The sequence below is a fragment of the Petaurus breviceps genome, unplaced genomic scaffold (assembly GCF_028583685.1).
Source record: "Petaurus breviceps papuanus isolate PSGF00001 unplaced genomic scaffold, PetGlider_PUasm1.0 47, whole genome shotgun sequence".
Classification (NCBI taxonomy): Eukaryota; Metazoa; Chordata; class Mammalia; order Diprotodontia; family Petauridae; genus Petaurus; species Petaurus breviceps.
In genome coordinates this window covers 11702296-11715597 of record NW_027186349.1, presented here as the reverse complement: position 1 = coordinate 11715597, position 13302 = coordinate 11702296, and the positions used below count along the sequence as shown (strand labels likewise).

The window sequence follows — 13302 nt, the reverse complement described above, 5'->3', positions numbered from 1 at the left end:
GATTGGCCATGTTCAGAAAAAAAATGTATATATGTTTCAGTCTGCAATCTTGAGTCTGTCAACTCCCCATCAGGAATTGGGTAGCCTGTTTTATCATGAGTCTTCTAGAATCCTGGTTGGTCATTGAACACAATGATCAGCCTTCTTAAGTCTTTAAAACTTGTTTGTTTTTATTGTATAAATTATTCTGCTTCTGCTCCCTTCTCTGCCTTGGTTTATCAGATCTTACCAGATTTTCCTAAAACCATCCCTTTTGCTATTTCTTAAAGCACAATAGTATTCCATTATCTTCATAGACCATAATTTGCTTATCCATTCCCCAATTGGTGGGCACCCCCATAATTTCCAATTTTTTTGCCACCATAAATAAGAGTTGCTGTAAAAATTTTTGTGCATATGAATCCTTTCCTCTTTGATGAATCTTAGGTGTATTGTCTTAGTAGCAGTATTGCTAGGTCAAGATGATAGATGCACAGTTTAATAACTTGTTGGACATAGTTCCAAATTACTTTCCAGAAGGCTCTACCAAGTTCACAGCTCCATGGCAATGCATTAAAATGCCTGTTTTCCCACAACCCCTCCAGCCTTTGTTATTTTCCATTTCTGTTACCATAGCCAGCCTGATGGGTAAAAGTTGTTGTTCAGTTGTTTCAGTGTAGCGGCAAGCACCCCAGCATCTCCAGGGTGTCTGCCAATACAGGTTCTTGGATCTGCTTTGATAAAGGAAAGCAACTCAAAATGGGTTAACAAGCTTACTTTAATCAGTCAGATATATATCATTTACCTTGTTCAGGGGAAAAAGGTCAGCACCCCGAACTTCAAATCATACAGGTAGAATTATCAAGACAGAAACAGATCAAGTAGACAGATTTCCAAACTGTCCAACTATTACATCCATACCCAGTCAACATCTGGGTTTCCACATCTGGGTTTTTCAAAGCCGGGGGACTCTCAACAATGGCTTCCCAGAATTCAGATCAAATCACAGAACACTTCTCAAAGTGAGTCCCAAAACAAAGCTACACATCAGGGCTTATATAGCCTTCTCCTGGCTCAGAGAATGTAACAACCTTTTTGACCCACTGGCCAATCAAGAAGTATCTACTGAAAAACAAGCCTCCCTCCCCAGGCTTCAGGTGCACTTTAGCCTAGGGGCAGGGAAGATCTTCCAAATTTGCATTTCCATTACATTCAGTCATGTCTGATTCTTTATGACCCCATTTGGGGTTTTCTTGGCAAAGATACTGGAATGGTTTGCCATTTCCTTCTCCAGCTCATTTTGCAGATGAGGAAACTGAGGCAAACAACTAAGTGACTTACTCAGGATCACATAGCTAATAAATGTCTGAGGCCAGATTTGAACTTAATAGGTATGAGATAGTACTGAAAGGTTTTTCTAATTTGCATTTCTCTAATTATTACTGATTTAGAGTACCAGATAATGGTTTAAGAATACAAGATAGCTTGGCTTTCTTACTCTGAAAACTACCTGTTGATATTCCTTGACTGTTTATCAATTGAGGAGATAGTTCTTATTCTTAATCAATTTGAATCAGTTCCCTATAAATCTTAAAAATGAGACCTTTATCAAAGAAACTTGGTGAAAAGACTTTTTCCCATTCTCCTTTTTCTCTTTTAATTTTAGCTACATTGGTTGTTTGTGCTAAATACTTTTTAATTCTGTGTAATCAAAATTATCCATTTTACTTTTTGTTGGGTCATGAATTCTTTTTCCTATTCAAGAATCTTAAAGGAATCTCTTCCTTGCTCTTCTAATTTATTTTTTTATTTCATCCTTTATGTCCAAGTTATGTACCCATATGGAGTTTTCTGCCAGATTGTGTCCCAGATTTCCCAACAATTTTTGTCAACACATGAGTTCCTAACTTCAGTCACTGGAATCTTTGGGTTTATCAAATACTAGAGTAATGAAGTCATTTGCTTCTGTATATCTGTTCCACTGAATGACTTCTTTGTTCTTATTTAGTACCAAATTTGTTCGAATGATTACTCCTTTCTTGTATACTTTGAGATCTGGTTGTGCTAGACCTCCTTTCTTTCCTAGTTTTTTTTTTTTCATTATTTCTCTTGAGACTCTTGACTTTTTGTTTCTCTAGTTGATTTTTTTAAAAAAATTTCTGTCTCAATAAAGTATTTCTTAGGTAGTTTGGATTGGCATGAAGAAGTAATTTAATTTAGGTAATAATGGAATTTTTATTTTATTGGCTCATCCTATCCATGACTAATGAATATTTCTTCAGTTATTTAGATGTCTTTATGTTAAAAAGGTATTTTGTAGTTGTATTTATATAGTCCCAGATAATTTTTTATGTTCTGTAGTTACTTTAAATGGAATTTCTCTTTTCATCTTTAACTTCCTCTTTGAGGCAATTAGATAGTTTAATGGATAGACATTGCTAAGCCCGTGTGATCCTTTTCTGTAAAATTAGCACCTATGTCCCAGGGTTGTTATGAGGATCAGTTAAGACAATTTTTGTAAAGCATTTAACACAGTGCCTTGCAGGCACTTAACAAATTCTTGTTTCCTTTCCCTTTCTTCTTTAGGGAGGGATATAGTGAATAATAGAAGTATTAACAGGTTGGAATATTAGGCCAGAAAATAAGAAGATATAATTTAATTGGGACAAATGTAAAGTCTATAATATATGTTAAAAAAAGATTTATTAGAATAATCATAGTATTCTAGGGTTAGGAGGTATTTCACTGGTCATCTGGTCCAACACCTGTTCTTTTGTATAGCTCCAGAGGAGGTTACATTAATTTTGTGACAAGAGTTGAAAAGTTTGGAGTATTTGTGGTGCAAGAATTTGAAGCATATCCGTATATCCAAGGTATTCGAAAAGTCTTAGTGCGGTTTTAAGTTACAATGGCTTAAAACCACACTAATACTTTGGGGGAACCACGCATAGGCACTGCCTTAACTTAAATATAATGAAAATTTTTTTCATTGTCCTGCTCATTCTCCTGATGTGGATATATTGACTCAAAAAATCTCATTAAGACTCCTAGAAAACTATCTAATTAGTTGGTAGATTAATGTTATTAGTATCTTAACCCCTTCATTGAGCATCAGGAAAGATAACGAACATTATAGTACCTTCCTGTAGGTTTGTTCTTCTCTAGAATTTTTAAACTTTATGCTAAATGATGGTTAAAGAAATCATACCATCCTTTTCTACCTCTTGAGTTGACTGAAAGATGTGTCATTCTGTTCTAATTTTCCTGCCTCATGGAGGCACTAACAATGATATGGTGTGGCTTATGGATATTTTCTTTAAATTTTTTTTTAGATGCTTCAGAAAACAAGTTTGCCACAGAATGTAATCAAAGCAAAATTGTATGGAAAAAAAATGAAAACAGTAGCTTACAAATAGTTTTATTTACTTAATCTTTTGTAACACTTTCTAGTCACCAGTCAGCCTCTCATTCCATCTCAAATTTCTCACCCCTTAACCAGTTCTATCCTTTACTGAATCCTCTTCCTCTAGAGAATATGTTCCCTAACAAGTCCCTGAACCAGCCAGATTCTAGTGGGGAGGCTTGTTGGGACTATGAGGAGTAAGGTTTGGCAGAATGGAATAGGCTGGGATTGAAGGAGCTGGTCATTCAGGTTGACACCTGGTTTTAGGAAGACAAGGGATTGTGTGCTGTTTTGCTTATTTTCATTAAGAGTGTTTAGATTCTGTAGCATATAACCACTAACATTGCATTTTTTTTTTTGTATTATCCATTCTCACATCACAGACCGCACAGTGTAAATGAAGAGGATGGTGGCCTTGATGTCAGGAAGACCTGAGTTTAAATCGTGCCTTGTTGAGCAAGTCACTTAACTTATTTGGTCCTCAGTTTGCTTATCTACAAAATGAGGTCGATAATACTTATAGCATTTAAGTTACAGGATTGGTAAAGAAGACCCAAGTCAGATAGTAATCTTTAAAGTACTTTGCATATTTTAAAACACTATGTAAATTATTTTTATTACTTTACATTTACTCAAACCCAATGTAGTTAATATTTTAGGGTAATTTGCAGTTGTCCTATTTACATATGTGGTTTAAAAGGAACATTTGTTTAAAAAAGTTTGTGAGAGTGAGTTACAAGTCTTATATATGGTATAGAAATCACAATATGTTGCTTTGAAAATCTCATTCTATTATTAATCTCTTTAATTGTATAGGAATAATATCCCTTCAAAAGGTAAATTTTTGCCATCTGGGAATAACTATACATTTTTGAATGAATGGAAAAACGCTTATTTAGTGCTTAGTATATGTCAAGCACTATGCTAAGTGCTGAGAATATAAGTAGCAAAAGCGGATAGTTTCTGGCATGGCCCATGGTCAGAGGAGAAGGTGAAGGGAGACAGCAAGAACTGATCTAGTATTGGATTGGTGTGTGCTTTCTTTTTTTTTTTAAGGGAAAAAAAGGATGGAAATATTTAATGTAACATAACATACCAAATGTTGAAGCCATTGTAGTTCTGAAAAAAAATGTATGCTTTTCTCTCTTTTCTGTTGGCAGTACATCTTAAATATTGATGATTATAACAGATCAGTCTTCATTGTTTGTAGGTACTACATATGCATCTCAAACTCAACATATCCAAAGTAGAACTCATGATCTTTTCCCCAAAATCTACCTCTTTTCTGAACTTCCCTATTTCTTTTGAGGATACCACTGTCTTCCCAGTCACTCAGGTTCAAAACCTCAGAATAATTCTTAATGTCTTACTTTCCCTCTTCCTGTATGCTGTTGGTTGTGGAGTCTTCTCAAATCCACTTCCACTCTTGTTTTCATATCCTTTACAAATATTAAAGTGCTCTCTAAATAAAATTATTCACTCACATGGCCTGTATCTTAGTTCAAGTCCTTATTGCCTCTTGCCTGGCCTTCAGTTACATTGGTCTTTTGATTGTACTCTCTGCCCTAATTTTCTTCTGTCTGTTTATCCATGCAGCAGCCCAAGTGATGTCCACTTGTCTGACCACATTACTACTCTGCTCAATGAACTCCAGTGCCTCTCTGTTTCCTTTAGAGTCACATGCAAGCTTGATGAACATTGTAAAAGTTTTCACAGCCTGAACAAGCTTTTTCATAGCTAGTTTACCTGTCTAGCCATGGTGTTCATGCATTACTTACTTGGTCTAGGGTTTCCAGAAAAAAGCTAAAGACTCAAATGTGCTCAGGAATTAGTATTCCAGTAGAGGCCAGTGAATGGTCTGAGTGTTCACAAGACTTACATCCACTTGGAATGATGCTGCTATGTATCAAGTTTCTCATTAAGCAAATGCAAAAATAAACATTTATTAAGTATTTGTGAGACACATACACAGAATAACTTCAGAGGAAGGCATTAGCAACTAGGGGTTGGAGATGAGGTCGGTATCCAAGCTGAGCTTTGAAGGAAATTAGTGGAAGTGAAGAGTGAGTACATTCCCGACATGAGCAGTAGCTGTTACAAAGGTAGAAGAATGGGAGATGAAGTGTCACCCATGGAGCTCCAAGGAGGTAGTTTGCTTCTTTGCTAGTTCTACCCTCTGGACCCAGGATAAATCCACTTCCACGTACTGACTGTTCAGATACTTAAATTTATTATGTCTTCCTTAAGTTTCCTTTAAACGCCAAACACCCCAGGTTTCTTCAGCTGATCCTCATATGTAATGTTTTGTGTCACTTTGCACTATTCTGATCATTCTCTCCTCTGATGTTCACCAGCTCATCATTCTCCTTCCTTATAATATGGAGTTCAGAACAAACCAATAACCATGGTGTGAGTAGGGTACGTACAGTGGTTCTATCACTTTGCTTCTGAACATTGCTCATCATGTAATGCAGCCTAAAATAGCAGTAGCTTTTGTAGTGTCATATCAAACTACTGACTCATTGAGCTTGAATTCCACTAAAACCCTTTAATATATTTTTAAAGAGCTATAATCTATCCATGTCCTCCCTAACTTGTGAAGTTCATTTTTTTTTTTTTTTGATATGCTTAATGTTTTACATTTGTACCTGTTAAATATCATCTCTTTGGATTTGGTCTAACATTCTATCTGGTTAGGCTTTTTTTTTTTTTAATTTATGCCTTCCAGCATAATCCTCATAGCTTTGTTGTATACACATTTAATAAGTATGTCGTTATACCATTAACTAAGTTTCTGATGATAAATACTAAATAGCATTATCCCACCCCACAGATTCTGGGTATAGAAGACTAGAGAATTCTTTCTGTATTGACCTTGGCATAGTAATAACTCTTTTTGGGTCCAGTCATTCAGTTAGTTCCAGATTAACCTAATTGTACTGTTAATCTAGTCCACATTTTTTTCTTTTCCCCAGAAATATCATTAGAGACTTTCAAATGCTTTGTTCAAATCTAGCTAAACTATATTTGTGTCATTCCCCTGGCATTGTTTTCTTGGTGAAGCTATGCTGGCTCTGTGTGATCACCACATCCTTTTCTAGTTCTTTGCGTCATCATCCCTTTGACTGCATGCTCTAGAATTTTACCAGAATGGGAGCCAAATTTACTGGCTTATAGTTTACAGACTCCACTCTTTCCATTTTTGAAGATTGTGACAACATTTTTGTCCTTCTTTAGTCCTATGAAACTTTTCTTATTCATTCCAAATTTTAAAAAATGGTTGTTTTCATTTTCTTATTTCTTTTTTTTTAATTTGTCTTCAATGCAAATCTATTCCATTACTTTAGTGTATTGTGAATCAACACCCAGTGATACAAACATAATAGACTAGAATTCCAAATAACATAGCATGCAAAATTAAGCAGTTGGTAGCATCTGTTCTCACATGTTGGTGCCTTGAGACACTGCATCAGAAGGTTCAACTTAAGTTGAACAGAAATTTTTTATATTGTCATGAATTTAAAGTAATAACATCATTGAATACTACAGAACTAAGTAGTAATTTATGACTTTGGGAACCAAAATGTATGTGTAATTTTTTTTTATGTTTTCAGCATGGAGGCAGTTGTAAAATATTTGCTTTTCTTAGTTGAGAGTATTAGTACCAGGTTCTCTTAAGAGTATTGAATTATGTTGTCTCACTTTGTGGCAGTAATAATTGAAATTTCTTTCTATCTCTATTGCATGCACATAACTAGTGTTAACTAAGTCTTGTGAACTTAAAATGGTACAATTAAGTTCTTAGTCCTCATAGTCAGAATGATTTTACCTTGTTGCTTGACTTTTCACATTTGCCTCTCAACTGAAAAATATTTTTTATGTCTTTATATGACAATCATATCCTGCTTGTCTTCTGATTGCCCCTTTCTTATGACAAAGAAAAAAATAAGCTCAGTGCACAAAATGTGTGACAAAGTAAAAATATTCTGCCTTAATAGTCCCTCATTTGTCTGGTATGAGGAAAGAGAAGTATGTTTTGTTATCTCTTCTCCAGGAACTTTATGGCTTTTTCCTTCTTTTTTTTTTTGGTAGTCTTTTCATTTGCATTGTTATCATAATTGTCTCTCTTTTTAATTTCATTTTTTATCAGTTTATACACACATTGTCAAATTTCTCTTAACTTTTCATAATTGTCTTCTGCATAGTTGCCTGATAATTTGAGATTTTGAAGTTAACCTTCACAGCAGATCATCTTCAGACTGTGAAAGATTCAGCATGTTCAGAATTAAAATATAACATTTGGAAGTTACTAAGATGTACTTTAGAACGTTTTTGGAATTAAGGTAAAGAAGGTAGCTGATGAACTCTGACATTTTCTTTGATGGAGAGTAAAGAGAATGTTCATTTTAAACTTGATGTTATGTAAGCCAGGTTTGTATTTTGGGTAGGTTCCATTTGATCCTTGCTTGGGCATGTGTCATTTATTTTAATTTAAATGCTTTATCAGCAATTTAAATGCTGCATCTAATCCAAAGCCCAGAGTAAATAATTTAGATTTTAGAACACCGAGAATTTAGCTTTTAAAAACTTAACTAGATTTATAGGCATTAAATTATTAGTATTGCTGAAATTCATGGAGTAAATAATATAAAACTTTGCTCTTTAGTTGTATGTATAAAAAATAAGAACATAAAACCCATTTTTTTTCATCAAATCATTTTATGGCCATGGATGTTCAGTGAACCAGAGTGAAAAATTGGAACTCTTAATTTAACATTTTTTTTACTTTTTCCAGGTCGAAGATAAAATCTACCCTTTTATTTTCAAGTTTTTGAGTTCTGTTTAAGCTCATATTTGCCAACCTACATTTAGTTAATTCATATCTTGAAGTGTAATTTGGGATGCAATTTTTCTCTTTTTAGCTTTGTGATTAAAATTCTACTTGATTTAAACTCTAATAAATATCATTTACCACTGGTAAAATCCTTTATATCCCTTTCATATTATTCAAATTTGCAAAATCAACTTGAAAATCCTTTCAATTATATATATATATATCTGAATTAAAGGGACAGAACAGAGTGGATTTGGTAAAGATATTTATCGTTTTGATTTGTTTACCATGCTGGTTTTAGAGATGTAGCCATCCCTAAACATCCCAAAATGGGTAGGAAAGAGTATCTGTTGACCTGTTTACTACTATTCTTTTAATAGTAGAGATGCAGGTGAGGAGTGAGGGTGAAGCTCCTAGAAGTTGACTGTGGGGACTTTCTACAATGGTGGTGATAGAACTGTTCTATTAATGTGGGGATCCTGGAAGAGTAGTGGTGTACTCCCTGAAGTATTGGTGCTTGTAACTGGTGATGTGATTGTTGCATTTTAAGACTGAATCTGTGTGGGTAAGTGGAGGAACAACAGAGGCTCCAGGCAGAGCTTCACGACTCATCATTTCCATGTCCACTTCATTGGTGGCCTGATCCATGTTGTCCTTTCGGCAGATCCATTCCTGGCACTGTCTCTTTAACTGTCCTTCACTTGAGGCAGCTAGGTTGTAGCATAGTGTCTAGGAGACTAAACTTGGAGTCAGGAGGACCTACCTTGAATTGAAATCCTACCTGAGCCATTTACTGGCTGTGTGTTCGGAGCAAATTACTTAACATCTCTTAGCCTCAGTTTCCTTATCTATGAATTGTGGTAATAATAACACCTCAAACAGGATAAAACATACATCACTTTGTGAACCTTAATGCACTATATAAATGCTACTATGAAGACTTCCCCTTGCAAAATGGTGGATGAGAGCAATGTGTTCCAACCACTATGAAGGCGACTGAAGCAGGCACTGTGCAGCTCTGGGAGTTTGGTCAGACTTTGGAGATGCCAAGGTCATCCACTGCATCCTGGGCCATTGCTGATTGTCTTGACTTTTGTCTTGCCACTGGACTTTGATGACTGTGGAAGAGAGAGTGAGACTGATAACTTTGTGCAACTCCACCTCAATTAAGTCAGATTCACATGTGAGGAGACATCATCTTTCAGAGTTGTTAGTCTTCTAAAAAACAAGAGAACAAACAACAATGCTGTTATTATCATCAATTAATCACATAAGCTGGGGACACTTTCCCATAATCTTTCAAAGATCTTTGGCTCAACACTTAACTCCAGGTCTTAGAGTGCCTGATGTGTGTTACCTGTGCCTCGTAATTTGAACTCAGTAGGAGAGCATCTAGGTTCCCACTTTTTAGCCTTTTTTTCCCTCTCTTGCTCTTCCTAGCAGACAGATCTAGTCTACTGAGAGCTAGCTTTGGAAGCAGGAAGACCCAGTTTCAAGCTCTCCCTGTGACCTTGGACAAGTCTCTTCACTTCTTAGAGCCCCAGGCAAATTTGCAGGCCTATAACTTGCAGGGAAGGTGCCAACCTGCATAGGTGGAGGTTGTTTTCTGATGCAGGAGTTTGCTGATCAGTGAAATCTCAAGTTTGTTCCCATCTATATTACTTTTTCAATCCAAAGATTTTTCTTTTTGGCAGAATAAACAGAAGCTAAATAGATTTGAATTGCCTCTAATATTCTTCCCATACTATCCTTTCTTTGATTTAACTGCTCATAAACCTTTTTTAGAAAGCCCCTTTGTTCCCAGCATTACTTCTCAGGCTGCAATTCATTCTGGGCTGTAGTGTTTCTGACACTACTTAAAGGACTTTGTCATGCTCTCGTCATCCTCTTCTCTACCCTGCATTTCATCTTTTCTCTGTGTTTTAAAAATCTAATTACATTGATGGAGTTTTCGTTGTATACATACCACTTGCTTAAAGCAACTCTCCTCTTTCCTTTCTCATTGAGGTTGCTTTTCTTTGTGTATAAACTTTAATTCTTAGTTAAGTGTATCTCTGCTTACCTCCTGTGGATTTTTTTAAAAAATGAGATCTTATATATCCTTTCTCTATATCCTTTAAAATATTTTTTTCTCTCCCAAACCAGGTACATGTCAGACTATGCCCCGATTCCTGTCTGTCGCAAATTCCTAGATGGCATGATCCTCTCCTCCTAAGGTTCCTATTGTTTCTACTCCAGCAACAAGTTCCTCTTTGTCAAAATTGAGTCCTAAATGGCAGTTCTCTCATTACTTTCCTCACTTTCTGAATAATGAAAAGGTCCTTAAGAAATTTTAATTGCTCTGCTTTTGCCAAAGAGAGAGAACTCCAGTAGACAGTAAATAATTCCCTCTTATTATTCCCCCTTTTTTTAGATGTATCAACCTAATTTTGTAAAGTCAAAGTGTGTGATTTGTACAGCATTGTGCCTGGCTGTACCTCTTACAGTGCATTCATATTTGTCAAGATCCTCTTGGAAAGAAGGTAGACAGGGATTGTTAAAAGTTAACCCCTGAGCTAGCATACGTAGGACTTCAAAATCTTTAATGTACTTTTGACTGTTGATTGTATGCTTCTCTGGAACCTTTTAAAGTTGTTGTTGTCTTAAAACTGATCTGGAATCAACCTTATTGATTTTTTTTTTTAAGCAATTGGGGTTAAGTAACTTCCTCATGGTTACACGGCCAGTTATTATTTTTTGATAGGTGCCAAGTATCTGAGGCCTGAACCAATCCCAGGTCTCCCGATGCTGGGGCCGGCGCTCTTACTCACTGTGCCACCTGGCCACCCCCTACCTTATTGATTTCTTTGAATTCTTTATGTTGTCTTCTCAATCTTTTGACCTTGGTTCCTATTTGCTACTATGCCTTCTTCATCTGATACTACGTTACATTGTGTTTCAGCCCCCAGCCTCGTAACTTGACCTTGCTTACTCCCTGACTTGAAAGTTTGATTTGTCATTTTTGACTCTTGAGTATATACCTGTAACGCCAAGCAAAAGCAACTTCTAGGTTCAGAATTACCACCATAGTAACTCTCCATATATTCAGAAACAAATTAAGGCAAAACATTCATAGAGAAGAGAAAAATCAATTTGGTCACAAAGTATAAAGTCAAAGTACTCCACTCCTGGCTAGTACATTGATTTAATCAATCACAAAGTCTCTCTTCTCAAGTGGAGATTAGTTTCCAATCATAAACAAAGTACATTCATTTGTCAGTCACAAAGCACAAAAATCCATCCCTGGATCACAACTGAATTAGAATTATCATCAGTTATCACCAAGCACCTTCTCAAAGGGGGTAGTGGAGAGCACTAAGGCCATCTACCCCTAAGCCACAACAAGATTACAATGTCATCACAGCATTCAATACCCAGTACTTTTCTTCTTCTTGACACCTGGGGCAAGTTCTCAGCAGTCTCTGTTCCTGGGAGGACAAAGCTTAACAAAGGCACAATATAGGAAGCCAGCATCCTCATCAATTCACTCTCTGCCTGCAGAACTGTCCTAGGACCCCTGAAAACATCAACAAGACCCTTCCCCAGGATTTCTGCAAACATACAACAAGAAAATCCTCCTTCAGGGCTTCTGAACCAACAGCAAAGTTCCAGTACCTCTGCAGCAACAGCACTGTCCTTCACCAGCAGACGAATCTGGCAAAGTAACATCAAAACAGACAGGAAACATAGTGGCACCACAGTCATGCCTCCTCAGTTCTCGGCAGCTCTGGGCTGCAGTTCTCAAAAGTCCTGGGCAGCTCAAACTGGCCCTCAGCCGTCATTCTGGGGTGGCTTTGGCTGGCAGTTCTCTCTCTCAGCAATTCTGGCCCCCAGCAATTCTCTCTCTCTGTCTATCTCTCTCTCTCTCCCTTCCTCCCTCTCTCCTCTCTCTCTCTCCCTCCCTCTCTCTCTCCCCCCCCCCCCCCCCCCCCCCATGCTGCTTCCAAAAGTTCTTCTGGCCTCTCTTTCCTTGGGTCTCTCTATCCACAGCACTAGCTCCTCCCAGTTCAGCCCCCTCTTTTCAAGTCAACAAGTTCATTCCACAAGTGGGATTCACAAGCTCTGGGTTTTAACTCTTAACTCGAAAACCAAGCCAATACTACAGGATCTTTAAATTCCGTTACCATTACAATACCCTGCCTTTCATTAATCTAAAATAGTGTTTCTATTAGGCAGGAAACTACATTCAGAGTCAGAGACCATATCTATGTTTTCTGTCTCTAGCATATAGGACAGTGTTCTCCACACATTAATAAATAAGTATTAATTGAATTGAGCATAAAGGAACCACATCTCTTCCCCTGACAATGGACTGTTTTGCATATAAATGGGTGTCTTGATTATATGATACATCTGTCTAACTTATATTGTCTTCAGTGTGTTTTGGGCTTAGGATATGGTATTCCTGTAGTAATGGAGGTGATGTAAAGCTAAAGTGATGAAACAGATTTACTTTTATTGTCTTTATTTTTCATTCATTTTAACTGACTATTTAAGTGTCAGTTATTGGCAGAGTATTGTGCTATCAGAAAGATGCAAAGTTTAATTCAGAAACAGTTCCTTCCCTAGTGGAAATTACAGTATAGTAGTGGGGTAAGATGCAAACATAGGTAACTAATAGTGATGCATGTAACAATGGATAACACATGAGTACATCAGGTTAATAATACTATGAGTTCAGAGGAGGGAAAGGGTATTATTCATTTATTTACCTCTTGACTGAAATGATTCTTTCTGAGGTTACCAAGGATCTTTTAATTGTCAAATCTAGTGGCCTTTTTCTCACTTCTCATCCTTTATCTGTGATTTGACACATCAACCTTTGTTTCTGTTCATTTTTTGTGATACTGCTGTGTCATGCAGGTATTGTCCCCTCTGTGTTGGGGCTACCCTAGGATTCTGTTGTAAGATGTTGTCTCTTTCTCTTTTTTTTTATCTTCTCTTTGTGAGTTCATCTCTTCTAATGGATTTAGTTGTCTTCTTTATTGGTTTTTTTTTTTTTTTTTTTTTTTTTTTTGTGCTATTGGTGTGTTTTTATTTTTTAATG

General features: G+C 36.5%; 1 protein-coding gene across 3 annotated transcripts in view; it reads left to right on the top strand.

The window, feature by feature from the left end:
• The window catches only part of OTULIN (OTU deubiquitinase with linear linkage specificity), a 55904-nt gene that overhangs the window by 27646 nt on the left and 14956 nt on the right, over window positions 1–13302 (top strand). The window lies entirely within an intron of this gene.